The following is a 5020-nucleotide window of genomic DNA, read 5'->3' on the forward strand; positions in this document are numbered from 1 at the left end:
ACTTGGAGTCTTGGAGTACACTGAGAAAGAGAGAGAGAGAGCTGTGCATGAAGTGTGATTTTATCATGGTGGAAGCAAACAGAAAAAGTAAGAGGGAGTCCATCACGATGTTTATGTGAAGCGTAGTTTGGATCTTCTTTTTCTGCTGATTCAGTCAATATTGTTTGGAGAAAGATAAAACTAACAGCTTTAGAATCAGCGCAAAAAGGGCGTAAAGACAAAGCGCGGACCGCCGAAACATCAGAATCAGCGAGCTGTCGGCTTTCAGCCCCGACCGTGTCCGTGCCGTGAGGTGAGAAAGGCGACATCTCACTGATTCTGATCGGCGGGTCTGCGCTTTGTGTTTACATCTTTGTACAGAAGCCGTGTACCTGCTCTCATTTACTGTTTTAAATGTTTGGTGGTTGTTGAAATTTTCTGACGTTTTACCTGAGATTCTGGAATTTTGGACAAAATACATTTATATTAAAAAATCGATTCAGGATTTTAATTAATCGATATCACGTTATCCAAGCCAGAATCAATTTTAATCGATGAATTGATTATTAAAACCCACCCCTACTCATAATGCAGTTCTGGAATCAGGAACGTATTTCCCCACTCACACTCTCTGTTTCCTTGTGTTTGTCCACACTGCTGTTGTTTTTATGCATACTTCAGACCTAAAACATTTTGTTCTTGTATTGATGCACTTCCCATCTGAATCTAACAACTCATCAAAACGAGTTGTACTTTTGTCAGTCAGAACTGTGATCTCTCACTTGCTTTGATACTGTCCATCATTGCATTCATGGTTGCAATCAATCAAGTCACTCAAAACATTATAAAATATGATCCACTTATTTGCAAGAGTTGTCTTCTGCTCTGCTGAGACAGCGATGATGAAAACTGGGTTAACCCTTTTGCAAAACAAGCAGCCCAAAGCCCACTGTTTAACTATGGTAACCAAACAGAAATCACCTATTCCAAACTATAAGAAACTACGACGAGCAGTATGGGATCACTGAAGCACCTGTTTGACACAAATCTTCAATTAGCACTCAGTCTGCAGGCCTTAAAAGGTGCCACGTCTGCGCTGTTCTTTACCAGCATGGATGGAGGAGGTCTAAGGCAGAGGTACAGGAATCTGTGTGAGGTGGACGTATAGTTGGAAGAGCTCAGGTTTCAGAAGATATTCAGGCAATTGTTACTGATCATGTTATCAATTGTGGCCTTTCACTTAGAGAGGCTGGACAACCTGTTCTAAACAGAAACATTGCTCCATCCATTGTTAGAATGTTTCGACAGGAGAACAGTTAGTGTTGCTGTGCAGTACATACAGAAATATCTAATATAACTGTTTCCTCATTCCCATTACATGTATTCTTTATAGAATCCAAAGGCTGCCATTCTCTGGCGGTAGAGGGAACATTTTCAGTGCTGAGCAGGAGGCAGCTGCTGTGAACATGGTTGCAGAAAACAATGCCACAAGGCTGTGTGAAATCAGGGCAGCAGTGATCACAGATCAGGGCATATTTAGGAACATCAGCAGTGAGCCTGACCACTACTGAGCACGTCATAAGAAGCAACCATATGGCCATGAAGCAGATCTGCACAGTTCCTATTCAAAGGAACTCTGATGTTGTGAAGGAGGCCAGATGCCAGTATGAGGAGGTAAGGAAACATTACAATGCCTGTCATATCATGCAGTTGGAGTCTACTGGTGTCACATTTCATTTTTGCTTTTTTCACGTAGAGAATAATGGAGCTTGAAGCTGGGGGGCACATCACCTCTTCATTTATGTTGATGAAGCCAGTTTCAATCTCTGTAAAGTGAGGAGTGGTGGAAGGAACCTCGTTGGGTACAGGCCACGTTCACAGTTACAGGACAGAGGGGCACCAACATAACCATGTGTGCTTCCTTCTCCAATGACCATATTCCCACTATTGACCCATACAACACCAAACGCCTCATAACCTTCCTAAATGCACTTCATGAGAGGCTGATCCCACCTGAGGAGAGCAGATAAGATAAGATAGATAAGATAAGATAAGATAAGATTAGCATTTATTGATCCCACAAGGGGGAAATTTTTGCGTCACCTCAGCTCAGGTACAGATATCAGAAGGAAATACAAAAATACAAATAAGTACAATCAATGAAAAAAAAGTAAGATAATACACTATATACAATGGTTGCATACACAGTATGTGATTATGGATATGGTTGGAAGGCTGTTGCCTTCTGGCATGCCACTCTTCATCATTATCTGGATAATGACCACTCTCGCCTTGTCAATGAGTGGTTTGCAGTACACCCTCGTATGATGATGCAGTTCCTCCAAGCATATTTCCCATTTTTGAATCCCATGGAGGGATCACCATCCCTATGATGCCTTTGTTGTCCGCTATGACTGCTGCTGCCCAAGAGAAAGGTGCAGAGGAATGTTAAGGTTGGATACGGCATGCAAGAAGATTTTCCCCTCAGTGCATTTCAAGACACGGTATTGAATGTGATGTGGATGAAGCCACGTGGCCCCATAGACAAGACAGTAGACACTGAGGAGCAATAGTTTCTATTTCTTATACTGTAATAGATTTTATTTTGGTGTACATATATTTTCTGTAATATTTACAGTATTTCCTTTTTCAACCACAGTTTGAAAAAAGTCATGGGATCAATAAACGTCGTATCAAAGCACTTCTGATTCTGGATCCAATTCATTGCAAGAAGGCGATTTTGACACAGACTATGGAGAAAGATAACAAATTGCACCGGCATGAAGGCTATGCAATGGGCTACTATGACAAGCAATGGTGCACTGACTCACACTGACTGCTGTATTTTGGATTTTGTTGTCCAAGTTTGGTTTTGTTTCATATTCTAAGTGTTTTGGTGTGTTTTGGTACGGTTAGAGCCTTTTGCAAGAAAACTGTGTCACTTGTGTCTCTGTATAGGCCTGTGTGTTAACTGTTTGGACAATGTGAAGTTTGAGTTAACTGTTGCATGACAACAATCAAGAAAAGACATTTTGCTCTAAGTATTGTGCTAAAGTAATCAAGGAACATGCAAACTCTTCAACTCTGTGACGAATGAGAAAAAAATGAGTAAAAAACATTTCGCTAGTGTTTTACAGTTTTTCTAAATCACCTTAGCTTTGGATTCTCACAGCAGAAAAGTCATTGTCACTAGTGCAGTTCTCAAATCAGGAACGTATTTCCTCAACCATTTCTCATTGTTTCTGCACATACTTCACTACTAAAGATATTTGTTACTTTGTTACTTCTCACTTGGATCATAACAGTCTGTACTTTTGTCAGTCACAACTCACTTTCCTGTGTAAAATTGCCTCAGTTTCCTGGCCTCGTGGCTTCCAGTGTGGTCTTCTGTTGCTGTAGCCCAACTGCTTTCAGAGATGCTCTTCTGCATGCTCTTCTTCTTCATTGATTAATTGCCTCCCTATGAGTTCAAGGTGGTCTGGCCATTCTCCTCTGACCTTTGACAAAAAGGTATTTTCATCCATGAAACTGCTGCTTGGTGTATATTTTCTCTTTTTCGGAGTATTCTTTGTAAACCTGTGAGATGGTTGTGTGGGAAAAACTCTGACTAAGAACCTGCCACTTCCACTTACCTTTCTCCCTGATGCGTGTTTGAAGTCCATCAGGGTATGCTGACCATGTGTACATGCCTAAATGCTTTGACCTGATGTGTTTGGGTGATTAGATAGACGCAACAGGCATAATCATAAAACAGACAGAAAATATGCACATTCTGAATCTTTTTCTTAGTATGTTCGACCTGAACATACTAAGAAAAAGATTCAGAATGTGCATATTTTCTGTCTGTTTTATGATGCATATAGTTTCATGAATATTATTTTGTTTTTCCATTTCAGCAGTTTTTCAAATAAATCCTTCACATTTCATTTGTTTTCCACATAAGGCATATATTTCTGAAAAACCTTTTTCCAAAGTCGGTAAAGTTTTGATAAAACTGAAAGTAAGAGCGATGTAGCTGCATCAAACAGTATACTATCATTCCCACAGCCAGTTGTCTGCGCATCAGGTAGTGCGGCTGAGTGGTCTAAGGTCCTGGATTTAGGCTCCAGTCTCCGTAGAGGCGTGGGGTTCAAATCCTGCCAATGCTTCTGCTTTACATTGTTTTTCAAGCCACCTTATTGTGTGGGTAAGTGTTTGTTGACGCATTCTCATAACTATATACAGAGCATGGCCTTTTTAATTATTAAACATTTAAAATATAACCAACTCAAGCATAATGTATTGCATAGTACTGTAGATTTATCCCTTCCAACCATCCAGTAGACTTGTAACTAAAAATATTATTGATCCCTAATAAGGGCTGTGCTGCATGTCTCATGTAGTTGATACATATGTGAATGAGGAATACTTGGGAAAAACTAAGAGAGGAACAAAAATTAAAAAGGCTACAACTTAATCATGAAGGTCTTTGTATATTAAAGTTCTTTTTTTCACTATTGCTTTGATAATGCTAACCTGTTGCACTGTTTGGTACATTGATATTTGTCAGTATTCTTTGAAATGCACATGCCTTGAGTTGTAACAATGGATTTGGTGGTAGAAATATGGACTTTGGACTTGGACACAACAATAGTGTTTACTCTTGCAGCACATTGACATCTTTGTATTTCAGAAAGCCAATTACATTGACCCGACCTTGCAACTCTCACCGGCTCCAGAACATTTCCTGTATGCCTCCAAAACCACTGTAACTATATCCTGTAAATGTTTTCTTTCTATGGGACGTTGTGAACACTATAAAAGTTACAAAGGTAATTTCAAAATGTCTGACACAATCATTTCACTGTGTCACCTCTTGCCCTCCACCTGTTTTTGGTGCTTTCTAGCTGTATTCTCTCTGATGCTTCAGAGTCCATGTGTGTATGTGTGTGGGTGCCTGTGTTAGAATGGCTACTTTCTTATCTTTTTTAATTACTGTGATCTGTCGGCTTCGATCTCTATCAAAACCATCTGTGTGTGTATGCACAGTTGTATGTGTGCT

General features: G+C 40.0%; 1 pseudogene; it reads left to right on the forward strand.

The window, feature by feature from the left end:
• The first annotated feature begins 1572 nt into the window (after positions 1–1572).
• LOC146581819 (mitogen-activated protein kinase kinase kinase kinase 4-like) overlaps positions 1573–5020 on the forward strand; it is a 49391-nt pseudogene continuing 45943 nt past the window's right edge.

This window comes from Mchenga conophoros, linkage group LG2 (genome assembly GCF_057382185.1).
Source record: "Mchenga conophoros isolate Kocher_MC1m ecotype Shallow Benthic linkage group LG2, M_conophoros_male_GT1.1, whole genome shotgun sequence".
Lineage (NCBI taxonomy): Eukaryota > Metazoa > Chordata > Actinopteri > Cichliformes > Cichlidae > Mchenga > Mchenga conophoros.